The 18,395-nt window shown below is 31.7% G+C and overlaps 1 protein-coding gene across 3 annotated transcripts in view; it reads right to left on the reverse strand.

The window, feature by feature from the left end:
* The window catches only part of LOC119832080 (protein dead ringer), a 98,658-nt gene that overhangs the window by 72,530 nt on the left and 7,733 nt on the right, over positions 1-18,395 (reverse strand). Inside the window, exon 2 of one of the 3 annotated variants that reach the window (XM_038355692.1) lies at positions 11,162-11,186. The exons of the other annotated variants lie outside the window; for them this stretch is intronic. The gene's annotated coding sequence lies outside the window, so the exon portion shown is untranslated. The remainder of the gene's footprint in view (positions 1-11,161; positions 11,187-18,395) is intronic. 3 annotated transcript variants of the gene reach the window in all.

Consider the following 18,395-nt stretch of genomic DNA (forward strand, 5'->3'; position numbering starts at 1 on the left):
TTTGTGATGCTTGTGTTTGACTTGAGTCATATAAAGGGAAATCGCAAATCCGCAATTGTCATTTCATGTTAACTTAAGTCTATATGTAATATATTTATGGTGCATTAATTACATTTGCTTGTTGTATAAGCAATAGCGATGGAACGATGATGGCATCGCAAAACCGATTTTAAAATTATAAAAATCGTTTGATTTATTGTTGTGTATATTCATACGCATTAATAATTTATTTTAAAGGCATCCTTGTCAATTTATCCATGCCGATCAGTCCGTTGAATATTTTGTTTGTTTAAATCAAATATTCTTTTAAATTATTTTTTTCTATCGGTCATTAGACGAATATAAGCGCCGAACGGATGTGGTTTTCAAAGTATTTGAATAAAAGATGGCCGACTTATGTCATTTCCTTTGAGAACCATGTAATGACATGCATAGATAAGTTGATGTCACGCTTGTGTCGCAAGATCACACCTTGTTGTTCCATCGACCTAGTCAATGTACCTTATAAATATTATACAAATATTAATCTATAATAAGTAAAATTTAAAAACATTTTTCGATATTTATATAAGAAATCGTTAAAATTTGCTTTAGAAGCAAAAATTGAGAAATGAATTAATTACTTATGAAATCTATTCAAAAACCAACATAGAAAGTATAACCTATGCAATGGTCCTGTGTAAGAGCTAAGAACTGTCTTAAATTTAATGTATCTATAAAGCAAATTGCAAAGACTACAATGTGAGGCAATTAATTTGTCTTTTTGCAGGATATTTTCTGCTTCTTATTCTTTAGTAGCAACAATCAAGAAAGAACATTTAACAGTTATTGCACGCCAAGCACATATGCCCATATTTACATAGTTATTTCGTAATATATAAACAATAGACATTGCTGTTAAAGGTCCGACCACCGTTTAATTACCCAGAGTTTGTGGTGATCGTAAAGTTACTAGGAACTAATGCGAAAACCGCAGATAGGTCACAATAATGAAACGGATACCAGACTTTGTAACTGTACTTGAACATGTTAATGGGTTGAGAAACCTTTGAGCCAATCCCGCATCTATATAAGTGAAAACGCGCGAAAAACGGTGGACTATTAACCGCGGAATATTCAAGAACAAATCGTCTTCTTGCTTTTTTAAAGTTGAATAAAAATCATACCATTTAATTTAACACTCAAGAGCGCATCCTTTACATAGACATTACAAAGGTTTATTTATGTATAAGTAAAAATATAAAAAGAAAACCTAAAAGTCCACAAGAAGATATTAGGAGAACATGAACGCAATATAGATATACAAATGATAAATTTAGCTAGTAGATGTGGTGTAACTGTGGAAATAGTCCAGGCTCTGCATATGCTTTGAACTGACCCACATCGCTGTTGATTCTGTCAGAACCCTCAAGGCAGACAAAAAAGACAATCGAACTAAAAACAAAACTATATTATTAAAAGAGACTAGTGTAGGAAAAAGTTGGTAAGAACCTGTATAATATAAACAAAGCAAATAAATAAAAAATACAGCAGTATTTTGTACAGAAATATAAAAATATATATAATAATAATAGGAAAAAAGCAAAGATACAGTGCGGTTTAAAGGTGTGAACACTGAAGACATCGATGAAGAGACAAAAGTTTTGTATCGTAACTGTACTATATATAACTTTGTTTATATTGCTTATAATTTCGAGGTTATATCAATTTTTATTCAAATTCAAGTCCATTGCGAGTCCAGTATACTCTAACTTTACCACTGCCGTCTTAGACACAAATATTATAAACTCGCGGTTCGCCCCGGCTTCATCCGCGGTATGTTTTTTTATCTCTATTAGAACCTTTTGTACCTTAACAAAACGTTAAAAAAATAGTCTCATTAGTCTAGCCGTTCTCGAGTTTGACGCTTAGCAACACATATGGCGATTCGTTTTTATTTATAAAGAATATATATAATACTTATAACCAGACACAAACCAAACCAAATATATCATAACGTTCCATTTACAATCGAATACTTAAATAACAGAAAATCGATTTACGAATGATTAATCTACAGTTATTAATCAAGGACCCACATCTTGAATTGAGCCCAATGTCACATATCACGAACCGCTCATCATTAATTTAATACGAATATTTATTTCGATGATGGATATCGATTTATACATGACGAATAAGAATACATCACTCCTGTAACTGATGCTTATTTTTAAAATCGTTGTAATAATAAATAAAAATCATCTTTATTTAGTTCTCACAACATTAGTACATAACAAAAACTTAAAAATACAGATAAGAGAAGAATAATAGTACATATATTACCAAAAAAAAAATGATTTAAAACTAAAATCGTCTCTCTATTTTGGTAAAGCACTATTTCCTATGTCCTGTGAAACAAATCGATTTTCAAAGAAATCGATTCAATAGGTCAAAGTTTGTTTATGACATCCTGGTACATAGTTAAACAAAAAAAGGGTCTCTTATTTTTAAATCAAATTTGGAAAAAGTCGCTCATCAGAGTAAACAGCCCAAAAATCAATAAACCCTTCTCGATATCGTTCAAATAAGTCGTGTCGATTTAAATAAAACAAATCAACAAAAACCAGTTTAAAATAGTCGAGAATCCTTCCTAATCGATCGACTACGATCTGTCAACTGGCATTGTATTTTAATAATATATAGGTTTATTCACCACAAGCCATGTTTTGAATAAATCAAATTAATTCGATCGTCAATCTGAATAATCTTGAATTCGTTATTAAGATTTATGATTTGATAACAATGTTGACTTTTGACATCACTATGTACAAGAATTTCCAACGAGCTAAAACATATTCAAGAGCGTATCCATTGTTACATTTTCATAAGTAAAACATAAAAGTATTGATTCAGTAATAGATTATATAATAGCAAAATAAATTATTATCACAATTCAAGCTCAGATAAAAAGTCAGTACCCCGTGGAGCAGATCCTTCCTACTTATAAAGAGTAACAATAATTCCCAGGATTATTCACCTATTCAGAAATTTCTCTTTCTTCGCACGCATATGCGCGCTAAATTTATTTATGAAGCCTTGGCAGGTTTCAATACCATCAGATATTATTAATTAATTATTATTGACATTGGTAAGTTTTTATGTTATCGAAGTATGAAACTAAATGACAAGTATGATATTAAAGAATTACTCATCCAAATCAGATAATACGAACATACATTGAGACATTCGTAATTAATGATTAATTTCAAATGTTATGACATGAAAGTAAGATCGTGGCTTAAAAATACCATACTCGGATGCCAGGAATAATTGATAAATCAATGCAGTGCGCCACAACAGAGACACTAAATCAAAAAACGGCGGCCATCACAACGTTTGACGTATAGACCACGCTCGATTACACTCTTTTCGTTAGATGGCGCGATAGTCACCTGTCAAACAGCTGTCATTAGCTTACAAATGGCGCCCAGTTTTATTAATTATTTCAACGGAGTCAAATCGTGATGCTATTTACGGAAACGCATGCAATATTGTGAGCGTCTTATGTTATGGTAAAATACAGATGCAAATAAGGTTATTGAAACTTTCCAATTGCGGTAGGTCAGTTTCTGTTTCATTCATATACCTACAAGTGAAGACTGTTACCTACGTACTACTGGTGAAGCTTTGTGATGCAGATGATTAAATACAGACATTAAAACCTAAAATGTTAATTGCATAACCAGTTTTCTTATTATTATCGTTTCATGGAACAATTGTTCACCCACGCAGCGTCTGGCGTGGTTTCGGTCGCAATTTCATCTGATTTACATACGCATAAATATACCGCTTCTACCCTTAATTGAAATCAAATTGCTTGTGTTTATACTACAACCAGATTTAACACTTTCGCTATACCTCAAAGTGACTGTTATGTTAAAATCCAACCCTTTTTCTATTTACGTGAATCTAGGTCTTATTTTCTGTGATTTAAAGTTTAAATTAGCGGCTGTTATTCGTAAGGAATAAGCTGTTTTATCTATGGCAAGGCGGTCAATAGACCACACACGGTCATCCGTCAACATCGACTCGTAAAACAACACAATAACACTTAGTATACTTTACAGGTAAACTGGTAGCTTTTGATGACCTTCCGTAATTTGATAAGGGGTAACCTATTTTTACTGGAACATTCTCGATGTCTCCCATTATTTTGGGCGTGATTGAGCGAATTTTAACATGAAGAAGGTAAGATAGTAAACTGCAAATAAATGACTCTATCCAATATAACTCACTAGGGCTAGTATGATGGAATTGATGTGCCCTGAACCGAAGAGTGTATTTCACAATATCTAGTGTACGCAATGACAGTGAACTGTGGACCCATATATTAAAGGACATAAACTAATATTATAAATGCGAAAGTTTGTAAGGATGTGTGTGTGTTTGTTGCTATTTCACGCAAAGACTTCTGAACCGATTGCAATGAAATTTGGTACGTAGATAGCTGGACAACTGGAATAACATATAGGAAACTTTTTATCCCGATATTCGTACGGAATACGGACTTACGCGGGTGAAACCGCGGGGCGCAGCAAGTAGGACATAAATTCATTAAGTCATGTAATTTACCTGAATTAACGTCGACCTGAAAGGACCCACATTGAACCTTTAATAAAAACAATAAATTTATAAAATAAAAAAAAAAATAGGAATGTCAAAAACGCGATAAGTGTTCATTTGTCAAGAAATGCTAATCACGGAGAACTTACATACCGAATGAGAAAAATGTTCATTTTATTATCAATAATTAATGATTTAAATCAGGTAGCTGCTGAGATGATGTAGAGATCTGTGTCAACAGCATCAGCAAACATGCTTGTGGAAATATTACCTTACCGTAATTAAGGTCGGTTCCAAATGACTTGATTGATCACTGGAATCTACTATATTGAATGTATTAATGAGTCGAGAATATTAAATCTTGGCGCTTAACAAATAATTAGGGATGTCGAAAAATTTTATACAGAAATTAAGATATAAAATGGAATTTTACGAATACGCCATATAATTAAGTATGGGATAAAACAGATTCGACGACGGGACAAAGGAATGGATTGGATGAGGAAAAGGATACTGGTTCGGGCTCCCCTACTCATCGCACAAAACATAGCAGCAATTCCATGTTATGTTGACATAATATTTATATTGCAGTTAAAAGGCTGCTATAGATGACAATATTTTCGGATTACATATAAATTTAAAGAAATAACAACTATTTTAATGAAAAAAACAGTTTTAAGTCTACTCCGATCTTGACCCAATATACCTCAAGCATAACCGCGAAACTTTTCCTACATATTTATATAAAAAGCAAACCTTCAGCAGCGATGCTAATAGCTACTCCACACTGTTATATTTATTTTTATTCCCCAAATACAATAATTGTGTAAAAAATCCATCGGAATCCACTGCAGCGTTACTAAACAAACTTCATAGTGGTTTAGGCCAGTACCAAACAAAATATTTACATTTTAAATCAACTTAAATTTGGTACGCAGCGAATGGTTCTGATGTTTTTATATTTCATTTGGTTTAATTCGCTTTTCTATATTGAAAACCGTTTTCAAGTGGTTATGAAATTTGTAGCATGACAAGGAAATTTAGTTTCATAAATAACAATGAGATAAGTCATGAAATTATAAAAAAGACGTCTAATTTAAAGCGAATTAGGTATCAATATTGAATGATCAATGACAGGAAATTTGTAGATTTCCTTTCAAACATGATTTTCCTCAACAAAATGAAGCGTTATTATCGAATACAGAAATAATTTTTTAGTATTACCGATAAAAAAGGTTTTTACATAAAATTTATTCTCAAATGGAACAATAATATCTGAATATTAATGATAATAAAATGTATAAAGTTAGCGACAGCAGTTCTGCGGCAGGAAGGGGCGTGGTGCATATACATTAGCGCTTCGAGGAAACTTTTCTGTAAATGTAAATGTGTTTTAAATCCTAATAATTTTGTAGGTATTTTTAAATTATTATAAGAATTAAAGGTTTGTTGAATTCCAAGTAGTTCAGCATCGTTGAAGTACTAACATAACATTTTATGTGTTATACCAGAATATAACAAAAAGAAGTATTTGGAGCAAAAATAAGCTGATTTCTTTTTTTTTAATTAAATATTGTTTTAACGGATTAATTAATGACAATCCTTTTCTTATCAATCTTGATTCAGAAGATAACTTGCGTTTTAACGCAACTATATAAAAGCCATAGCGAACTCTTTATAAATAACTTAAACATTCGTCCATTCGAATTGAAGGACAATCCCAATCACTGTGGTCCCAGACCACACATAGTTAAGGGCAATTAAGAGGGCACAGACAACACAGCCTCCGAGTGGTGTGAAGTGAGCAAACAGCGTAACGCGGGAGCGATGATGACACAGAGTATCACCAAAGAGTATCTACTAGTATCATTCTTGACTCTCAGGGTGTGTTCGGATATGCTCATACTGAATTAGTAATCAACATATGTTCTCGTGTTAGTGTTTGGAATCAAATTATCTGAAATGACTTTTTATTCATAGCCAGGTCTGAGAATAGGTTGTATTGAACATAATACAATACTACAAAACTTTCCGACACATAATATTTTCTGATACCAAATATATCGTATATTTTATATGAATCTAGAGTTTCAAGGATATTATTACAAGCAGATTTCCGAATAAAATAAAACTGCTCCGCTTTCCGAGGCGTAACTACTTATGTTTAACTCTCATCGTCTCACTTGATCTAATAGTTTGGATATAAATATTATAAATATTTACTAGCTGTTCGCCCCGGCCCGCCTTTTGCCCGCCTGTGGCACATATAAACTATGAAACTTTGTAAAGTTACAGCTTTCTAATGGTGAAAGAATTTTCGAAAACGGCCGTAGTTTTTGCGTGGAAACGTTACAAACATACAAAAATACCAAAGTTTATAATATAAGTGTAGATCAATGTATAAAAGAACTTCTTATAGAATATAAGCCTTTGCTTATCCACACCATTATCTTATATATATAAAATTCTCGTGTCACAGTTTTCGTTGCCATACTCCTCCGAAACGGCTTGACCGATTCCTCTGAAATTTGGTAAGCATATTGGGTAGGTCTGAGAATCGGCCAACATCTATTTTTTATCCCGATATTCCTACGGGATACGGACTTACGCGGGTGAAACCGCGGGGCGCAGCTAGTTTTTTATATAAACAGTTTTTTTATAGTCATGATTATTTTATTGTAAGGTTCAAACTTCTATTTGGAGTAAGTAATAAGGCAACTAATGTAATTCTAAGCATGACTAGGAGTAAACTTAATTTCATTATCGATACGTTAATGAAATATTCAATCAAATCCACGTATTTATTTATGTTCATAAAATCGTTCTGTTACCAATTACTTACGAGAGTAATTTATAACTCATGTTTCATATTTTCATATTTAATGTCGATAAAATAATGAAATATATATTCAATATGAAAAAATACTTATCTATATACATTCTTAAGTTTTTATTCTATGGTACGTTGTACATTTAAATATACGCAATTGTTTCAAAAAATCTAACGTATTGAATCTATAGACAATATTCAAAATTATTGTTTTGTCAACGAATTGCGCGTGCGCCAGTACTCAGTACCATAGACTTATTAACAAATAGAGAAGGTCGGGAGGCTGCGGGAGTCGGGACCACCGATGTGACATCGAAGCGTACTGAACAAAACTGACAGTCATTCACGTTGTTTTCCACTGACATGACCGTGATATATAAGGCGAAATGACCGTAACGTTCAAATAATTTAAAAAAGATGCCTTTTCTGTTTGTACCTACTGTAGTACAAGAAAAAGTAAATTTATTTAATATATTAGGTAGTAAAACTAGAGTTAAATAAATATAGTCTTTTGATGGTTTTTATTTGGGTACCTTCCTTTTTAAATAAAAATAAACACAAAACATGGGGATTAATGCAGGGGGGTCATCCTAGTGTGGGGTTCAATGCAATATATGTATCTATATTATGTTAAAAATTTTTTGAAACAAATAAAGAAATATTATTTATTATTTATATGGAATATTTAATACATCAATGATGACCTCACTTAGTATTTACTGATATATTGAATGCTGATAGCTTATACCTAAGTACATTAAATCTAGAAAGTAAAGAACATAATCACACTTCACACTAATATTATAAATCTGAAAATTTGTTTGTTTGGATATTTGACCGTCAATCAACTGAAACCACTGAATGGATTTTGATGAAATTTGGTATACAAGTAGTATACAGGTGATAGGATACTTCTTATCTCGACTCTCTTGATATCCGGGCGGAGTCTGGACGAGCGTCTAGTATCAAATAACTATATATAGGATACAGCCATCACTGCTTTGATTATTCATAATCGAACTGACATTGGTTTCACAAACAAACATATTATACCTACTGATATGAGTACCGCTATAATTTAGATAAAAGACGCTAAACTATTAATATATTTACTCATATACTTAGTTCTCGTTATTGGGTTTCCCAATATGTCGATAACTATGTCCGATGACTGGTAATAAATTCAGTTTTCATAGTTTTCCTTTATTTTAGTTCAGATGTCATACAAAAATAAAGTAAAGTGAAATGTTTGTTTGAAATATCGCAAGCAGTTAACAACAAGCTTAAAAATTATAATAATTTAGCTCCTGACTTAATCAATGTGTATGCGCACAATGGGATATGACAAATGCATCATTGATCCTTTTTTCTTTCTTTCATAGTGATCGCCAAACTTCGACTGAAGTTAACAAATAACTTAAGTTAAAATTCTTTGTAATAAACTTTCAAACATTATTCATACCAAATCAATAAAAGGCCGCCCAATATCACGGCAACAGCCAATACCTATTTACCAACAATGTAATACAGTTTCAGTCTAATTAAGATTTCAACTGAAGTTCAATAACAATAAACAGCGACAACAAACAGACAATACCACCATTTACACTTTCCGATCACGTAAAAGACGCTGGCAATTAGCATCGCCGATAAAGGCCTCCACACAACATGCATGATATATTAAAATCACGTCTTCAGAACAATTAACCGAGGCATCGAATAAAAACTCTTTTGTCACATATAACCTACCTATTAGTCACATGATTAAGCGTATTTGTGTGCGTTCTAAGAAATCTCCGCGTTGAATAATAAAACGGATCGGTTTTCAGTGGACCAATCGCTGCGTCCCGCGCAAACCGACAAAATGGCGGTTATTATAATTACGACAACAATTTACGATTCAAAACATTGTTAACGTGTCACCTTCAAGTATCATTTATATAACTTCATATTTTAATAGCAAAACATAATTATGGAGCTAATTTAACTGAGTTATAAAAGTTACAAATAAATAACGTTTTTCTGTTTACAAAGAGGCGTTTGGAATTAGTATTCAGATCTGACTTAATTAACATCTTTTAAACGACAATTCAACTACATTTAATTTAAATAATATTGTTTATTCCACCAGATGATCCGTAGGTAGGCTACATATAAAATTATACATTTTTAATAGATACAATATTTATGTAGATATTAAAGATACGTTATACTAACATTAGCTAACAAAAAGTCGGACGAACCACATCTAACAAGCGGCGATTGAGAAACCGAATTTGAATAACAATCAATAAATTAATGTACGGCCATAATTTATTCACGAGCAGAAGCCTGTGACACCGCGTCGCTACGAGCGCGGAATCTAAATTAAATTTTATAAGAGACCTTTTCAACGCTCCATTATGTACAGAAATGTAAGTTTTCTTAACATATCATCATTATCGGTCACCACAATGCGAGTTTGAATAGTCGTTCAGTCGACTAATCTCTCTGTACACGTAAAAACTAACGTGGCCGAATGAGTTTCTCGTGTTGGAATAATTAGTCTGCAATTGAAAGCGTGCTTTATTTCTCGAGGCTGGACAAAACGGACACGGTTGGGCAACGGTACAACACTTTCACGAGTACAATTGATAATTACAAAGGATCGCCGATCCCGAAACGTCTCGTTTGCATATGAAATGGCGATTATTGACGTATCTTTGCGTATTGAACTCTCTGATTTCATGTTTAATCTGTGTATTTGTAGATTTTCTGTTTTGTGCTTTTGAATTTGAATTCTGTAATCGGACACGATATCCTAGTACAAAACACCTAATTGTTTTGCACTCCAACCAACAGTGACGTTGCAGTTTTAGTTTATATGCTGCAATGCAGAGTAAACATTCACTTTCGAATAATTTCGTCGGATAAAAAATATGGCGTAAGTCAAAATTTGTTTTCCTATATGCCCATAGCACCACGTTCTTTAGCAGCAGTTAGCAGAATAATTGCTAACTACGTAGCTATCCTACATCGCATGTCGTATATATTTTCGTTATAATTTCGAACCTTGCTGAACGCTATTGTACAAATTATAGAATTAATAAAATTTGTTTAACTTCTTCAATCGAAAAAAGCAATAATCATTATAAAAACGGCTCATTAATTACCATCCGTAATCACATTTCGCCAAATGCGTTACGACACATATGTCGCATCCCTTCGCCGTTCTAAATTTAAATATTTAGGCGGGAGCTTGCCACGCTCCCTGTCGCGATAGAATCGAAAATAATTTATGGATCTTTGTTAGTGTCCCCAAAGAAAGTGGAATCGACGAATATAGCACTTTTATCTGCGTCATGATTTGACACCACCATGGTTTGGCTCGAATTGGTTTATTTTAAATTTCGAACATTGCTTTCGAATGTCCCCGTAGATAAAAAAACAGCTTTATAAATTTTAATAAAAATTTAACAGATCATAATGTGATAAAACAATAAATTTTAAGACCTTATTACTTTTAGTCATTCTTCTAATTGAACAATAAAAGAAAAATATCTAATATCACGATAATAAGATGATGTAAACTAAAAATTCAGCATCGCTGATGTTGTTGGATCATCATGAGTACACAGTCGATATACGTTAAAAAAAAATTAAAAAAATAAAATAGAAAATTGCTAGAATTAAAGCTTTTTAATTATATTTACAAGAGCTTCAATGAAAATAATATAAATGCTTTACCTGTTTTTACAATACTTCAAACAATCTGCTTATTACATGCACAAAAAGAAAACATCGGTTAGCTTCACATACAGGGGTGTACAAAATTAAAAATACAGGATATATTTTTGTCAGATTATAATTAGAAACTGCTAAAATTAATACAACATTCATTAAAATATCGCATTTCGTCTTGTAAATCACTATGCTAACGACAGCTGCAATATGAAATATATTATTGTCATAAACGCAATATATATTAGGTAAATAAACCTAAAATATAACTTTCCTACTGCATATTGTAAAAACTTGTAATATTAATAAGATAGTAAATACAACACAAACAAACAAACCAACATATATAGGAACACTTCTGATATTTGGCATATGTACTTAAAAAGCTGTTAATAATAATAATATACCTTAATTAACAGGATTAAAATTAACATTACATGGACATGGACATGGACAACAAAGATCCGTTACAAAATCAAAAGTTATAAAAGATTATTTACATATATACGTAGAAGCCTGGCATAGAAACCCAAGATACCTCTACTAACAAAGTAAAGTCTGTTAAAGGTTAACACATACAAATACTGCAATTCTGCGATCTTACAAACACACACACCGAATTGATTTTCACCTTTTTTGAAGTCGGTTAAAAACTAGTTATCACTACATAGCATAAAACAAAGTCGTTTTCTTTGTCCCTCTTTCCCTAGGTATCTATGTATGCTTAAATCTATCAAAGCACTCAACGGATTTTGATGGGTTTTTTTTAAGAGAGTGATTCAAGAGGAAGGTTTATATGTAAAATAACATCTATTAAACTACTCCGAATTAATGCGTGCGAAGCCGCGGGCAAAAGCTAGTAGAGAATAAACGATTTCCTTTGAAAACCAAATGATGAATGCACTCGTACAGAATCAAGCATCAGTCAATTTACATGTTCTCACGAACGCCTTCGGCTAATTCCTTGCAAATTAATATTTTTATCGTCCAACTTCAATTCTCATTAATAATTTCAGTAACTAACCTTTATTTTAGTACTAAACATTAATTTTAGATGACAAAAATAAAAAAAGAATGAATTCATTTGGATTCGTTTTAACCGACGCTTTCAAAAAGGTTGTCAATTCTATAGGTTTTTTTTTGTTGGTTTTTTTCCTCAATAACTCTCTCTCTGTGTCGTGGCACCCTCCCCCCTCGATATACCCATTACCCATAGCAAAACAATCGTCTGTTCTCTATGCCCATCACATCCCTAACATCTTAACAAGTATAATTGATAAGTACGATATAGCATTACACTCTGATTGCGGCAATCACTGCAATGGCGAAAATAATCCAGCGTCAATCACGCCAGCGTGCGATATAATACGTTTTCTCACGCCGATCAAGATGCTATCACGCTATCCGCTAACCGTTTGGAACAGAGGAGCTTTTGTGTTAATATTTGAATGTTGTTTAATATTTGATTTGTTGTTATTATATGTATATCATATATTTATCCTCGTACCTACATAATCTACCTCGTGGTTTAGTTTGTTATAAATCTCATAAAATAAAATAAAATATATTAAAAAATGTGTTAAATTATTTTATAGAGCATAAACAATCAAAATTATATTATGTTATTGTATTATCAAGGCTCTATTGTATTATTATATTGAATATATTAATTTGTTCTACGTGTTGCGAAAGATATGAGAAACCATAATTTTTAGCAAAATTTGTTAACGATAGAAACAAATGCCACAAATTTTATCCATTAAAATTTCATGATACCACTCCATACCATTCCTTGTTCCTATGAAATCGCTACTGTTTAATATAGGATGATTTGATCGAATTACGATAATTATATATTTCTGAACTCACAACCGTAGAGCTGCAGGTAACAAGCGGTCCTAATAAAAAATGAATGCCGTTTAATAACACTATTATTATACTATAATAAAGATTTTAAATTGTGAGAACAATACTAATGTTTAAACGTTAAATTATTGTTATTTCTCTATGATAAAGATTATTGTTAAATAACATTGATTATCATTTTAGTTTAATTGGGAGAGGGTGACATTTTTAAATGCCTATAATTAGCTACAACGACATTAATATCAACGCTTTTGAAATAACGTACTTATATAAAAGAATAATTACGCTGTCGTTAATGACAAATACGAATTTTTAAACGATAAAGGTTTGTATCCTCATACTATTTAATACTGTATAAAAATTCTTATGAATCGTTCACTCATTCACTCGTTCACTGATCGTATCATACATATTAACGGTTGATAAATGCATATTATTTTCTGGGACCTGCGGCTGCATAATTAGAGGATAGGCAGGTCGCACGATAACTAGTCTTAATACTAATAATAACGAGCAGTAACGCCATCTTAGCCGGTGACGGGAAAGTAGGCAATTAGAATCCGCTTATTCTGATCACGATATGCAGAACTCAGGAAATTGATACGTTATTTTTTAATCTACGTGGACTTCCAAGAAACAATCAGCAGTAGCATTGCATTTCTTTTGAACATTATATAGCTATCCTTATCTTTTAATTCCTAAGATTTATATAATTCATTATTGTGAATGAAAGGCTTGAAAGTATCCTTTTTGATAAATAAATATTATTTTGCACTATGATTTAATTATAGTCGTAAAGTAAATTACTATACGTATTATTTCTGGGTATTGAGTGATTTATACTACTAAATGATTCTCAGTCAAGAGAAGTCAAGATCGTTGATTGATACTAAACCCAAAATATACAATTAAATTGCTATTCTAAATACAATTTCAACAAAGACATCAAAGGAATGATTTCATTAATCATTCATTCTTTTTAACAAACATGGCGCCACATCACTGACGCCGCTAAACCCTATTCAAAGAAGTGAATATCTTTTATAATGCTTTTAATTTATAATAATTGTGATTCATACTTCGGTTACTGTATGTTCTGTTTTGACATTGTTAATAATAAAGATAGAATTAATCATCTTCATAATATAATTAAAATTATATTAAGGTACATTTAAAATTTGCGTAAATAAACATTGATCACAGGCTGAGCAATTAAATCTGAAAATATTTTTTAAGCATTAAATATAATATTATACAAAAACATTTATTTAATAACAGATTTTTCATTAAACACGTGACTATTGAACGCTCATTTATTGGGTTTTTGGAAGGAAATAACCATAAATATGATAAGCAATGTCAAACAAAGTATCCACTACCTACCACAAACTATAATATAAATGAGCATTCAAGAGACTTGCCCCTTGTTTCAATAAACATTTACCCTCATATAAAACAACATATAAAAAAATAACATGTACAAGTTTCATGCATATTACAATTTAAGACACATTCATGTCTATCGATTAGAAATCATTGAGTGCATATATATATTAGCTTTAAACAATATATTGATTTTCTGCGCCCCATGTTTAAATAAACATACATATTAACGTCAATAAAAGAATTTACCTGCTAACACGGCGAAATACAAATTATTACAAAGATCAAGATGTATTGTTTATCCTACATCTACGGGTCTGTCTTCCGAGAAATAAGGAACGTCACTCATATTTGTTGTAGGTAATATTCAGATCGATTGGGTAATACCTCTTACGAATTACACAAAAAATAACAAATTTATATTTATTCAATATTCAAATAAAAAATATCACCTTTTAGCTCAAAATTTGTGAAAATCGTCACAACACGAAAATAATAAATCATAGACTGTATGAACGAACGATTGAACGAATGACATTCATTGTTTACTACCACATACCTATCTACTAACCCTGGGTTTTAATATCGAGCTCTGAGTCGTTATCTGGATTTTCGAATGCATCGCGACTTTTCATTGCTTTCTCGTTCATATACATTTAAATAAGCGAGCATTGTACAACGAGCTATCAATCCTAAGTAGATTTTATATCGCAGTACCTTATTCTTTCCAGAAAATAGCGCCAAGCGTCTCATCAACGAATACGGTACATCTTTAATTCAGCTGCCTCGGAAAAATACACCTGTCCTGACAGACAGTTCCATTTTTATTTCCTCGAGCGTTTTACTGCTCCCCAAACGACCACCCTTGCTTGATCCCTCAGTACACTCCATTCTACCCTTCTTCACCTTATTTTATTACGTATTCGAGGGGTAGGGTAGGTCACGCTGTACTAGACGTTAGTTTTACTGGTAGTAAATAATTAAGAGGTAATTTGATGTGTTGTCTGTTTATGTGAGGTAGCAAGATTAAACTTCGTTATGTAATCTTTGCATGAGACTTGAGTGGTATTAGTAAACATACCTACCTACAAAAGGAATTAAGCAAATAGTTAATTAGATAACGCTACTACATCATACAAATGGATAATAGAACAACCACTATACATTGGAAATATATAATTGTTAATAATTGTATCTTTTTAGTCATAATTTGCAAAGAAAGCGCAAACAAGATGTAAGTAAATCATTTAATCCTTACTAATATCATAAATGCGAAAGTAACTCTGCCTGCTGGTCTGCCTCTTTTTAGATGAATTTCGGTATAAAGATTTCAGAACCAGAGGAAGGTCATAGGATAGGTTAAACGGAAAACCCACTGGAACGAGATCTATACCGGTACGCGTGCGAAGCCGCGGGCGGAAAGCTAGCTTCATATTTTTTACTCTAGTTAATTTTAAATAATAACGATGAAAAATGAACCCTATTATAAATCGATAAAGCTATCAGATATCAATACTAGCGCTTTGGATAGAGTTACCAACGTCTCGAGGCGGGAAACCTTACAAAAGCAATAATTGCCATATTAAAAATATTTAAAAAAAAAATATTGATTAATTATTGTCTACTTACCTATTTATATGAATGCTACCTACCTATAATATATTTTAGGCAGTGTGAATTAAGGTTGTTTAATATTATGTCGATTTAATTAAAAAGATTGAGAACATCAATTGAAAACAAAGAAAATTCCCAATAAATAATACACAACACAATTCGTCAAAACATTTGCACAGATAAATAAAATATGTCAAAATATAATTAAACGTTTTTATCTTCGATGCTCCGATGTGTAATCAAAGCTCGTATAGAAGCCAAGTCACAGCAAGTGCAGTGTACACCAAGTGCGGTGTCAAATTGCTATAAATCAATAACTTATCGTGGACTACTTAATATTCCTAGACGTTACGACTTACGTTCACTCCAACTATCTATGAATTCGAAATTCACTTCGCTTCACCAGTTCCAATTTTTTTTGTAAAATACAAAGTTGTAAATAGTTCATAAATTACTAGGTAATTTTAACAACGAATTATAGAAAGGTTTATATTTTGAAAAACAATTAAATCGAAGTTTGTTCTTGTCTATGCTTTTTATAAATAAAAAAGGTCCTCCATATTTTTTCTCTCAACGTAACATAATTTGTGTTACATATATTAAATAAACTAACAACCAACACTTAAAAAACCATCAAAACTGATTTGGCTCAAATTTGCGACACTGATATCTTAACAACATCTAAAATACTGTATTAATTTCTATACCAAACAGGTAATCGTCAAATAAAATAAAGTTCATGAGATCCCAAACCAAAAATACAGACGTTAGTATAATTCATACAAAGCGAGCATAAAGCGCTTAGTGCGGTGGGCGGGGTCGGATGATTGATACACTTGAGCTTAGTCACGATGTGCATAATTATAAATTGCACTCGCTTTCCATCATTCAAAAATATGCCACTAAAAGCTAGGTGAGGGTAAAATTACCTATAACGTTAATAATATGATTAGCTGTGGAAGTACTGAATCGTTCTACGCAAAAGCGCTTTAGCAGCTGAAATTTACTCGCAAATAGTCGGGAACTGTTCTAGAATTTTTACATGTGACTGAGACGGAAATATGTTTAGTGTTTGCATCTCAGTTAGTCATAATATTAAAGAAGTACCAGTTAGGTTCAGTGGAATAACAGTTGTTACAATAAGATGCAACATTTTTTTTATATATTTTTTCCTATATTAGTCAACGATCTTATTCTAGAAAATACCAACTTGATAATTTACACAAGAACAATGTCTTAATTACATTTCTTTATTCCCAAGCGTGTAGTTCAATAATGGAATTAATATTTATTTAAGGTCAATCATGTTCAACTGGCGCCAATCAAATTTAAAACAAATATTTGGCATGATTAGGTCATGAACTTTGCATATGTTGGTGTCTATTAAACACAGATTAACGACACTCCATTGCTGCATGTATTAGAAGATTTCGGCGAATTCTTTATGATGTTCGAACATAACGAGCAATGTATGCTAAAAACGGGAAGTACAATTGGGAAAATTTGTTCTGAAATGATTAGACCTATTGAATAGCTCGATTTAAAAACATTTTATTGAAATGTATCGAATGAATGAACACAGTATAAACATTAAACATAGTTCTGTTTATGTATGAAGATTAAATTCCTCAAATGTGCGGGCGGAAGGCGATAACATTAGAAATAATGATAAAAACTTAACGACTTCAATCATTGAAATCTAAGGTATAGAACATTCCAGCATTTATTATTTTATTGTTTTACAAATGGCTCATTTTCTATCAAACGGATAATTTTATAAAATTAAGTGCAAAAACTTTTATAAGTAAAATTTTAATTAATAAATATTCATTGAGGTTACATCGTATATCGTGGCGGAATAATTAACGAAAAATAATTATACGAATTCATTATTCCCAATGATTAATAGGCAGAAATAAATTCTAAACGTTTTAATCAGAAAAAAATATACGACAATGTTGAAGGAAAACCGACACCGAAAGTCGATCTGTCTGCGTCACACAAATCAGTGTAAGGAAGGGTTGCGTAACCTTATAGTTAAAGCTAAAATATCGTCAATAATTAATATACAAATATATTCATTATGATTTTGATTATATAATGTGAATTTTATGGTATCCTATGACAAGGCTCATATATAAAAAATGTAGGTAGGTGATACGGCATTTTCCACTTCCACTTGAGTCTCAAAAATTAATTATTAATTTATTTGATATTAACGTCGCATGCTTATATTATATACTTGATAATAATAAGAGGTCTCTGCTTTTTAACACCCCGGAGCTAATACACTTATTTATTTCGTAATAGTCTTCTATTTCTATCGACCTACTACAAAATATATCTCAAATCAATGTTATTTAACATAAACAATTGT

This window comes from Zerene cesonia, chromosome 14, assembly GCF_012273895.1.
Source record: "Zerene cesonia ecotype Mississippi chromosome 14, Zerene_cesonia_1.1, whole genome shotgun sequence".
Taxonomy (NCBI): Eukaryota; Metazoa; Arthropoda; class Insecta; order Lepidoptera; family Pieridae; genus Zerene; species Zerene cesonia.